This window comes from Melopsittacus undulatus, chromosome 2, assembly GCF_012275295.1.
Source record: "Melopsittacus undulatus isolate bMelUnd1 chromosome 2, bMelUnd1.mat.Z, whole genome shotgun sequence".
In the NCBI taxonomy this organism is placed as follows: domain Eukaryota; kingdom Metazoa; phylum Chordata; class Aves; order Psittaciformes; family Psittaculidae; genus Melopsittacus; species Melopsittacus undulatus.
In genome coordinates, this window is record NC_047528.1 from 19692324 (window position 1) to 19704364 (window position 12041).

Here is a 12041-nt window from a genome sequence, read left to right on the forward strand (position 1 = left end):
AAGTGGTCCAGCTTAAAAGCAATCATTCAAGCACTTGTGAGACTGAGGAAAATCACACAGTGTGAGGAGCAAAAAGGGGACAGCTTGGCCATTCACATTAATGTAACCAGTGTTACTGGGAATTCTTGTTAATCTAGGCTGGCTTTGCTCTCTGAATATTCATCGTGAAGTGAGGCCTCCCCAGTTGCCCTGAGCTTTGTGAACACAGTCACGTGGACAGAGTGAAGCTCCTGCATTCCTCTTTAAGACTGATGCACAGACATAGCAGAAATTGCTCCATGAAGGTTTCTCATTTCTCAGATTGATGATGAAAACCAAGATCAGCCTCTGTGCAAGTCTGATCTGGGACTGCTGTGCTTGAAGTGCTGGGCATGCACTATCAGAGCACATTGGTTGCCTTGTCTTTCAGTCAAGGGGCCCTAGACAGGATGTGTCCTTCCCAGCTAGGCAGTGCCAGGGAAGAGCTGCTTTCCCATTCAGCCGGGAGCTGCAGTGCTTCCCAGGCAGGCAGCTGTGTCTCCATGGGGTGCCATGGGTATACCCCAGCCCTGCCCCAGCCTTCTGCACTTTTCCTGCAGCTCTAAGGGTTGTTTTGGCAAGTTTGGTTGACAACTTATTCCCTGCACAGCCATCGAATCAAGATCAACAAGGTCTGCTATGGTCATCACGTGCAGGATAGAGCCAGGCTGCAAGCTGGGACTGTGGGCATGGCAGCCTGCCTGGCTGCCAGTGCCCTGTTCCCAGGCTGCAGCCCCTCTTGCTGTAAGACCAAGCTCTACCAGAGATGTCAACAAGAGATGCATGGAATCTGTAAGAGCTGAGACAAAAAGGTGAGGGCAACGCCTCCAGCCCCAGCGCTGAGTCCTGCCAGGTCAGTGCTCCCGGTGCGATGGGCAAACAGAGCTGTGCTGCATCCCTGGCATCCTCCCCGGGGAGGGACTGCATGCTCCGGCACAGCCACAGCCAGCGCGGCTCCAGGGCACAGGGGGATTTTTGGCTGTGTCTAAAGGACCGGCTGGGAGCTCTGCCTCACTGGTTCCAGCCCTCAGCAGCTGCGGGCCGTCCCCTCCTCTGGTTTCACTCAAACCGAACAACCCTGTCACACCTTCCCACCCCCATTTTCCTTCCCCAGAAGTTAAACCTCTTCGAATTCCCAGCCCGTCCCCATTCTAGGCGCGCTCATTCCTGAGCTGGTTTCGCTGACCTGCTTTCTGCCTGGCCACCTGCCGCAGGCGGGCGAGGTGCCACCTCTTGGCTCCACATTTCCAAGCACTCGTTGGAGCAGCAAACGATGGGGAACTCGGAGAGGAGCACCCAAGTGTAGTACGGGATCGCACCATAAGAGGGAGATGATTCCCTGTGGATTTTCCGGGGGAGCTGTAGACCTGTAGTGAGTAGTGGTTGCCTGTGGAAAAGGTGGGCTAAAGGTCTGGCATAAAGAAGGGGACATCTCAGGATCCCTCATCTCAGGAGCGTGATGCCCCCCATGGGTTTATCGCAGGAGGTTGTCTAGGAAAGGCTGCTGCACCGGAAGGAGAAGTTCCAGTATTCCAGTGCGTTCCAGTACAAGAAAAAAAAAGGCTGCAATCATTTCCAACCAAATTATTTTAAATATTATTCTCTGTAAAGTCGGTTTCTAAAAGCCCCACAGAAGGAAAAATGAACTCTGCCACAAAACCAGCCCTCCTGCTCCAAGGGAAGGGATGTGCTCCCAGAGTCTGAAGTGCACACCCACACCCTCTGAACCATGTCTCTTGAACTTCTACAAAGGAAGGGGAAAACCAGATAAACCAAAAAGTACGAACCAGTGTGGGTATCTTGCATTACCACAGCCAGCTGCCTCGAACAAGGGCACCATGCACCCCAGTGTTCATTTCTGGAAAGGATTTGAAGCCAGAGACAAGGTGTGAGACATTTTGAAAAGCCTTCATTGAAGCAGTGAGTGATTTCCCACCTCCTCCTCCTCTTCCCATCACACCTTTTTGCTCCCTTCACTCCAAGCCTCAGCACAGGAGGTTAACAAACAGAATTACATCAACTGCCTCTTTCTTCCAGACCACATCAATCTGAGCTGCAGACATTGTTTTTGCCAAGACTGTTTGAGGCTGGAAAGGGCCTGAACTTGGCCAAGTTCAAAAGTTTCTGTGACAGCCTGAGAACAAACTGAAGTGTGCAACATGGAGTGGCCAGCTCAGCTCCTCCTGCCCTTGCAGCAGATACAGACACAGAGAAGCTTGTGTGTGCTTGCTGCTGCCTGCTTGCAATGAGGAAGAGGGCAGAGAGAAGGAGAGAAGCCTGCTATGAGAGGCTACAGTGGAAACCCCTCAGCATCTCTGAGCACCATGCTGTGCTCTGCTGGGCAAGGGTTCAGGGCTGCCAGGCCTCTGGGGGAAGGCAGAAGGGCAATGGGAAGGCAGAAGATGCTAAAGAAAGTCAACAGGCAGGTACCAAGCAAGAAAGTCACTTGTGGACTGGTCTCCAGCAAGAGGGATGGGAGAGGGGAAGCACTCCTGGGTGGGACTGGGAGAAGGTGGAGCAGGTCTCTGGTAGGCTCGGTCTCCCCCATGTTCCCATCCCAAGGGAACTTGTGTCAGTAAGTCACAGTGTGCAGCAGGTCCTGGACATGGGGAATGAAGCAGTGATAGTGCTGCAGCCCTTCAGTTTAGCACTGAGTGCTGGTGGGAGAGGGAAGGATCTCTGCTCCCATCTCTCAGAGGGTGCCACATGGAAGCACAAAGTGGAGATTGCTGCTCCACAGCTGGTATCGCATCTGCTCAGGGTGATGAAGACAAACTCAGAGATTTCTTCCAGGTGTCTCACATGACCCTGCAGCTCCCACATGGTGCAGTGGAGGTGGCAGGAGGGCAGAGACACCAGGACATCACCCACAGCACTTCACGACTCATCTGTTCCATCTTAAAAGGGAATAATGAAGGACAGCAGCAAACGAGGCTGACTGGATGGGGGCAGCAGGACAGATGGAAATAACCAGCAGTGACAGGGTGGCCTTAGCTTTCTCTTTCCACTCAGTAAGAGTGAGACAAGTCTAATCTCAGAGAGCCATCAGCTACAAGTATTCCCTGAGCTTTTGGCTGTCAAAAGCGGTGACCCCTCGGAGAAGATGAGTAGTTCAGTACTCACTGACTTCTCAGTCAAGAGAGACTTTTGCACCAGATCTTCAGTGCTGCTCCATCTCTGTTTCTTCTGCGACAGCAGGAACAGAGCAGGTCCAGGATGAGTCCAGGTACAGCCACTCTCCAGGCAGGACATCAGATGGGGCGTCTGGAGGAGCAGGAGGGTGACTGACAGTCTCCCCTGGCTTTTTCTCAAGGCAGAATAAGGGAACAGGAGCCATAACTGTATTTTGCCAAAAAAAAAAGAAGTGATTCTAGGCAGGCTCCCTCAAAGACTTGCAAAGGACACTCCCGTGTCCTCTGCAGAGCGTGCTGTTAATCTGTTCAGTTTTAAAAATGGTTGCCATCTCCCCACAGGAATCTTAGTAGGTCACAAGAAATTTCTGCTTCATCATGCTGGGAACAAATTGGGAAATGAAAAGTCTGGACTTGCCTTCCTTTTATGGCCAGGAGGACAATGTTGTGAGCAGCTGTTCTCTAGAACTAAAAGCCATCATCACCAAGGCAGCTCCATTCCTAGTATGTGAGAAGCCTACCAGCAAGTTTCTCACAAGGCAGGTTAACTCTGTTCCTCTAATAAGCACCTGCCTAGGTCAGAGCTCCTTTATGTTAGACATGTCACAAAAGCACAACTGCTTTTCCAAAGAGCTGGTGGTTCCTCTAAGCAAGACAAAGTGACGGAAGAAAAAAGCTCCACATCACAAATGGTATTTCCAGACTTCCTTAGAGGTATTCCAGTATTACTGTAGCCAGTGCTCTGGCTTAGCTCCTTGGGGAGCTCCTGGGAAAGATGGCAAGTTCTGCCCCTCCCAGGTTATCTCAGGAACCAGTGATGAAGTGGTCTCATGTGGTTTGAGTGAACTTCCTTCCTTTCTGGAAGGAAACCCTAGCAACTGTCCCCTCATTAGGCAGTAGAGACGTATGCAGAAGGACAGAGAGCATCAGGATTTATTAGTCCCATGGCTCATACAATTCCTTGATTTAGGTGACTAGGAAAATCTTCTTGGCACTCCATGACCTGGCTGGATCTGGTTACAAATCTTTAGCTCATACTGACTTCACAGCTGAGAAAATCCACATTTCATCATAATATTTCCATTACGATGCCAGTGAACAACAGCTTGGATCAGGTGGTGGGTAACATAATCTTTTCCTTTCTGCCTGTATTTATTTTTGTATTTCTGGGGTCCCTTCTGAAAACGATAAGATAGAAAGCAAAGCAAACCACTGCAGACTTCATCATGTGAAGTGCTGTACGAACATCCAGTGAAGAGTTGCTCCCTGTGTGTCATGGTTTGAGCATGTTTTGAGGGTGTTTTTGTTCAAGGTTTTTTCCAGCCAGGTGGAGGAGGGGAGGCCGGGAGGAAGGAGAGACAGGACACCTGACCCAGGCTAGTCAATGAGGTATTCCATACCATAGCACGTGATGCCCAGGATGCATACTGGGAAAGAGAGGGCTGGAGGAGTAGAGCTGAGGAGGAAAATGGAGGAGGGAGCACGCGGTGCTCGGCCAGGCAGGGTGGAGTGAGTTATGGGTCGGTGGCTGGTGGGGTGTTGTATTCTCTTCACTTGCTGTTTGCTGTATCATTATTATTTGTAGTAGTAAATGGCAGTAGGGGTTTTGTGTTATGCCTTAGCGATTAAACCGTTCTTATCTCAATCCGTGGGGGCTACGTTCCTTGGATTCTCCTTCCTAACTCTCCAGGAGTTGGGGAACTTGGTTTAAACCACGACACTGTGCTAAGGTGTTTGCGAGCAGTGTACATGAGAAGTGACAACATGTGGATATGCTCAAGGGGATCACTGAAGAGCCAGGAGGACATGAGCCATGATTAGGGCTGTTGGGCAGCTGAAGCTGTGCCATGTTTCTCTCAGAAACATGTTGTTTTCCAAGGCACATGGCCAAGATGGAGTTTACTGCTCCAGCCCCAGAGAGGACTGGCCCAGAGCTGCAGTGAGGGGTGGCAGAGCCAGCTTTGGTCAGGTACTGCTTTGTCTTTTGCATGCAGAAAGTTGAATCATTCTGATGGAGAAAATGAGGGTAACTGACCCTTTGGTACAGGCACAGCGCCGGCACCATCTCCCTCTGGGAAAGAGGGAGAAGGAGGATGTCCTCAGCAGCCACACAGATAAAAGGAAAGTAAAATTCAACATCCACTGCCTTTTGACATTGAACTTCTTATCACATGCAGATTAATTTCCAGTGATGCTTTGAGCCCAAAGAAGTTAATTTGCTTTTCATTAAAATATCTTAATTTTAACTCCCAGAGGAAAGTTTTTGCCACCAATAAACAGGCGAGGGTGACAAATTTCTGCCCAGAAATAAAAGGGAATGAGAAGTCAATACCTCCTCACCAAGCTGTAGTGTTGAAATCGAATTCTCCTTCCCAGCTGTGCCCTTGGCCCAGTTAAGGAATGACAGGAGCTGTCAATAGTCTGTCAGCTGGACTGGGGCTCTGGTGACCCTGGCCTTCATCTCATCCCCATAAGGAAACAGTCAGCTCTGCACTTTCTTGAGAGCCATGGGGTGCACAGGGGCTTAAATCCAAATACACTGCATCTGCCACTGCCACCCTGGTCCAGGTTCTCCTTTGTTGTCATGGTCACACTTCATGATCAGACAGACTTCAGGGCTATTGCTCGGGAAGAACAAAGTACCACCTTCCGGAGTGAAACAGCTGCTTTGAAAAAGTGTTATATTTGACAATTGTTTGATTACCTGAAGCTCCCCCTAAAATAAGGAGGAGGATGCTGGGAGGAATATTTGGGCTGTTCTCAATAGCCATGGAAAGCTCCATGATGCTCATCAGGAGAATCTTTTCCAAAGCTCACTCATGATCCAAAACAAACCAAACCAAACCAAGAGTGAGACACCTTTGCAACTGCCAAGCATCCAACCTAGCTAAGCTACTGTCTACTTTAAGAGGAGTAAAATTGTCCTCAAGAGTCAGGGACTGCCTTGACTATAAAGACAGAGCACCTTGGTCACAGGTAATCTGAAGACACCATGCAGTGCCTGCGCAAAGCCACTGGAGTCCTTCCAGATGAGCTGAGCTCTGCAGAATAGTTCTCCTTGTCTCCATTCTCCTCATTTCTCATGAGAGAGGGAAAATGAAGTTGTTTGGGCTTTTCACAGCCCCAAACTGTGGCTACGATCTGGACATCATCTTGGTCCCTATCTCCCGTGGACACTATCAGCTTCTCTTAATGCTGTGTCTTTGGAGAGAGTCATAAAGGTACAAATTGCTCTGTGTCCTCAGATAAGCACCAAGAGATGCTGTTTGCTACCTACAATGGTCATGCAGCCCAGTAAGTAAGCTAGCCTTATGCTGAGGAGCAGGTTGTAAGCTTTTGTAGTAACTGAACATTGGCCATGTCTGGAGGAGCCATAATCTTCCTGGAGTTGCTGTTTGCTTGTTTAGCTGTAACAGCAGTTTTCTAACAACCAAGTGACCATCACTACCATTGCCTGAGTTTTAGCTTCGCTTTGTGCAAATGTGTGTAACATCAAGTGCTGCCTGACCTGTGATATATTGCCGTCGCTAACAGGCAGGAGTACCAAGTTGTTACTCCATGCTGAGTGAACTCCCTATGACCCTATTTTGCCATACAGCTATTTTACTGGTGTTTGTTTCCATTGCAAATACAACGAGAATTGGTCCCTAAAAGAGAGTTCAGGCCCGTGACATAAATGTTCTTATTTAAATGTGCTTGTAGACAAAGACAACTAAGAAAAGTTGTGTTTGGAGTCCATTAATCAGCAGCATTATGTCATCTATAAGACAGCAATAGGTAAGTAGTGTCCAAGTTTTCTCAGCATTTCAGCCTCAGAGCACTGTAGTTTTGCTTTGGTTAAGAAAAAGCTCTTTTTCTAGGGTTGCTTTCTTTTAATAAGGCTTCTGCTACTGCACAAAACTGAGTGATCTAATTATGCATGCCTTTTGTTTGAAAGTTTGTGTAACTAGCAAGCCAGAGCTTCTTTTCAGAGTGTTTGAATGGTATCTCTTCTAAAGGTCAAGGGAGGAAACTTGAGATAATAGAGCAAAACCCAAATCAGAATCAGTTGCTTTCAAGCTCATCCAGGGGTTACAGTAGCTTGAGCCTGATTTGGGAACTGAGGAATTTCTCAGTAGCCTGAAACTGATGAAGTAAAAGAGGCAAAGATACAGGAGGGAGCTTATGAATAGAAACAATAGGTGCTGCGGTGGCTGCTGATAATATATTTGCAGAATTGGGACTTTATTCTTCCTGGTGCTCAAAGCTGGTTTTTGCTGGAGAAGCTGTTCTGTGTGTTTATCAATTTAAGGTTACAGCCTTGCTGATGGACTGGGCTTTCAGGTATCCCTCTAGCTGCAACAAGGATAACATACCATAAAGCCCATGTAGCCTCTTTCTTTATCTAGCATAGGGGTAAACAAGTGAGTGCTTTTAAAGTGCAGATGTAGTGTTCAAACTAAGAGCTGGGAGGGAATTTCATAGCCATTAGCCAGCCAACAGAAAATGAAGCAATAAAACTTACCCAGGCACTCAGAGCTGCAATTCCCTGAGTGACATGTTATCCAAGGGAATTTATACATATTTACCGGAGAGGTGTCAGTCAGGATATTTATTGTGTCTTTTAAAACCAACCATTTCAAAACATGATTATTCCTCTCTATCAGCTGTGCAGAGAACTAGGGCACAGTTGGATGGTGTTGTAGGAGATCACCATCGCTGCAGCAGTGTTATACAATCTTTCTGCCTCCTCTCCACTGACCTGTCCTCCTGAAGGACGGTTGTCCCCATCCTTTTCTGTAGGCTCCAGCACTCCTCTGTGCCCTTCCAGAGCCCATTAACCCCACTGGGTCAGCAGGAAAACATTCCCTGCTTATTTTGCCTGTAAAGACTGACTGTAGAGCCTAGAAAACAGGGGAAGCTGAGGCCTGGATGTCTGACCCACTTCATACTGTCATTTTCAGCCAAAGTGACCTAGAGATTTCACCCTGAGGTGTTAGCCAAACCTGACCCATGTTTATTCAGCTGTGCTAATTCTCCCTAGTGCAGCTTTCTAGCCACAACCCATTGATATTATTTGGGCTGCTTCATGTTATCAGAGGAAAACAAAACCTTCAGAGGCTCTGCGGTGCTGATTGTGACATTTGCTGGAGGGAAAAGGATGGAAATAAGGCAATATTTAAATAGGCATCTGAGCTGCAAGTATACAGCAAACCATATGAGCTTCACAAATATTTTCTGTGATCAATTACAGGAAAATGTGTAACAGCAATGTATTACATTATCTTGTCTAGAGACCAGAGGAAAGATGGTCTGTAGATATTTAAGGTGCTCCTAATTTCCAGTCTGTCTCCTAAATACTCTCCTCAGCATTTGCCTTTTTACCTCTGACTCCAGTACTAAGGCCTATAAACCAATGCAAAGCTGGTTTATAGGTCTTAAGTCTCTGCTTCTGAGCAGTAAATGATAGTGGGATACCTTGCTAGTGGGATGGTGCCTTCAACCCTTTCTTCTTAGAGTGGAGACACGTCCTTGGTAAGATAATCTAAGCAAACAGACACATTGTGTTGCAAGGCTGAGATTAAAATTGTGTTTATGATTTGCTGGCAATTTAGTTTGCAGTCTTCTAACAGAAACCTGACCATATCTCTTGGTGGGTAAATGGAGCTTTGTTTTACCAGCAGTGTCAGTGTTTACTCTTGAGGTGGGCTCAGAGGAGCTTGAGCTTGAGGTGCTGATCTGTAGGTATCACAAACACTTAACAAAGAGGTGTGAGGGAGCCTTCATCCTAAGATGCAATCAGGTACCTAAGGACTCACAAACTATCTGAAAAAAAGCTATTCTTAGGGCTATTATCTTTTAATGCCAAGTTCTGGTTCAAACCGGTCTTCAGCAAGCAGAAGCAACATCTCTCCCAGCCTCTCTAGGAATGAGTAACTGAAATGTCTCCCACTGTTAACAGCAAACCTGAAGTATCACCCTACCTAATCACATCACACCATGTTCTTAGTCATGATCCCACAGGTCAGCAGCCGTGTTAAACAAGATCTTCTGAAAACTCTTCCCTAAAGATGCAATCTGCATTCACATGGGAAATGGAAGTCACGACTTGCTAGTCACTAGAAGGAGACTGCATGTAGTCAGTCATGCAAAGATGAAAGTAAAGACAGTAATTATGTTGCAACTGGTCTTTAATGTACTGCTCATACAGGTTCTGTGATGCTTTCCAGGGTTCCCTGCTGCTATGGTGCTCTTTGCTAAGTGAGGAAATCTGGGTAAAAGATAGAATATGAGGGCTGGCAGAACAGACCTTGCTGCCCAAAGATGCCTCAAACCTACCATCTATGTGTGCCACAAATCCCTGAATATGACGGACATAAATTCCTAAAGAAACCAAAGCAAAAGTTCTATTTCAGGATATGATAGAAGTATAGTAAAGCATATTGTATTTATGAAAATAATTTAAGATGTCAACTTCATAGTAAAAAGTACAAACAAAATCACACAGAGACCACCTCTCACTTCTGTTACATTGCAGCAAGATAGAGCTTGGGTAACTAACCCCTCTACTAGATTTGCTCCTGACTGATCAGACAAAAATTACCAACAGAGGCCACAGAATTCTTTAGCAGGAAATCAGAAAGCAAATCAAGTGTCTTCTGCTAGTAGATTTTTTAAAGCACTCTCACAAAGCACACTCTTGGAGCAGTTTCTCCCTTTTGTGCAGCTGAACTTCTCAGCATGGCAGAACAAGATGGCATTTGGGGAAAAAATATCAGCCAAAGAATTGCTCTGAAAAGATGACTTTTTCTGAACCAATCTTCCTTGTATTTTTATTTAAAACTGCATATGATGATCTATCCACCAAAGTGTTTGGAGAATTTTATAATACTGGTTAATTGTGAACTACCTTGTAATTATACTACCTCTATATATGTAACATGGTTGGGGTCCCATTAGCTTTGCAAAACCTTACCAAAATTGTTCTTGAAAAATAAATCCAAATTCACAAATGCCAGATCAACTTGTCTGCCCTGTCTAAGTTCATTCCACTTAAAAAACTTGTCAGATCACAAGCCTTTATTGACCTCCTATTTGATTAAATGCAGCTAATGATTGATACGAAAACAGTAGATCATTTGTACTCCTGGTTCTGATTTACCCACTGAAGCAAAGTCTACAGGAGCCCTGTTCCTTTTGATATATATTTCCTTTTGATATGTATTACCAGAGTTGGAGAAACTTCTATCTGCTGAACAGAGGCCACATTTAAGAGCGTGACCCATTAGCTACCATGAAGCAGGTGAGTGATCTAGCATGCACAGTTCCCTCTTTCTCATCATACTAAGTTGAGAAGAAAGACATAGCATATAAGGCAGTGGAGTTTGAGCAGTGGAGTATTAAGTATTAAGTGGGTTTATCAACCCAGAGGGTAAAATAATATTTTAGGGTAAAACAGAGACTTTTCAATAAAGAAGCAGTGTATTTCCACAGCACATGAAAACTTTGAGGCACTGAACATTATTTCTCTAGAGGAAAGGTGTATCCTGGATAGGGAAAATAAGCATATTGGAACACAGAAGGGGAACATCTTAACCAATTAAATATAACACTGTGGAGGACATATTGGGTACTGATAAAATCCAGAAGTACAGGAATAATCTGGGTGCCAAGTACAGTGTAATGAATCCAAAGCGATTAATCATCTGTGGTCTGTAATAGCTCTGCAACACAGCTGAGCAAACCCCTTCCTCAGGAAGCTTGGTGACACTAAGTAATATTTCTGGAAGGAATCATTGATGGGGAGCTGCAAGACCAATATCACAAATCAAAATAAACTAAAAAAACCCCAACCAAACAGACCCCTTGGATTTCACAAATTTCATTCCTATGTGGATTTGACCAGTATCATAATTAGAAGCAGACCTCAGCCTTTAGCTGAAAGACACAGCAAATCTGTCTGCTTTGAATCCTGCCTGTGTGATTGTGCCTGCGCAGTGATTCTCTGCGCAAACCCCTATCCCTCCTCAGAGGTAAGGGATGATGCATATCTTGCCTGGGAAAGTGGTAAAGTGTAAATTCTCTAGCAGTGAAATGGCCTATTGTTGGGCTAGGGTATACTTACCCAGTCCATTCAACGCTGACACAGACTACACTTTTAGCTGAGCCTCAGGGTGCATCCATTTGATCCAAGCCAGCCTCAGACAGTTTTATCAGGAAAAAGATCTTAAGTCTGGAATGGAAAAGTGCATTTTGAAACAGTAAGTTGCAGGTCTGTTTTGCTTGCTAAGGCTATTTATAGCGTTACTTGGAAGATGGAATACAACAGGTTTGAGTCACTGCTGAAGAGCTGAATTTTAAAATTACTAATCTAAGGGCTAATTGCACTGAGGGTTCATTATGTCGAACTTTATTAGACGTGCGGGGTTTATTTGTTGCCTGATACAAACAGGAATGATTTTTCCTGGCACTACCCACCCATACCTTGCACTTCCTGCCACTAGGGACTTAAACAAGTAGCTGCAGTAATAAAATTTTAAATATTCTTACTGTAATCTCCTGCTTGAGGGGCTAATGCTGCTAAACACAGGCGGCTTTGTGAAGGGTTGTGTGTAATGAAGGATGCGCTACAAGAACTGAATTGAAGGAACAATACCATTATCACAGATTGCAAACTTCTTCAGAGTGATGTTTGGCAGTAAATTACAGGCTGTCTGCCACTTCCTTTCTGCAGCTGTGAGACATTTACTGGCGGAACATTCAACCTTAAATTAGAGAGCAGAGACACAGTTAATGCAAGGAGGATGTGTACATGTTGTAAGGACATGTACACTGTGTGTAGAGGATTGCTCTCCTGTCCCCAGCAATTCTCATTTCCTCGCTAAAATTCCTCTTTAATTGACTTCTTCCATG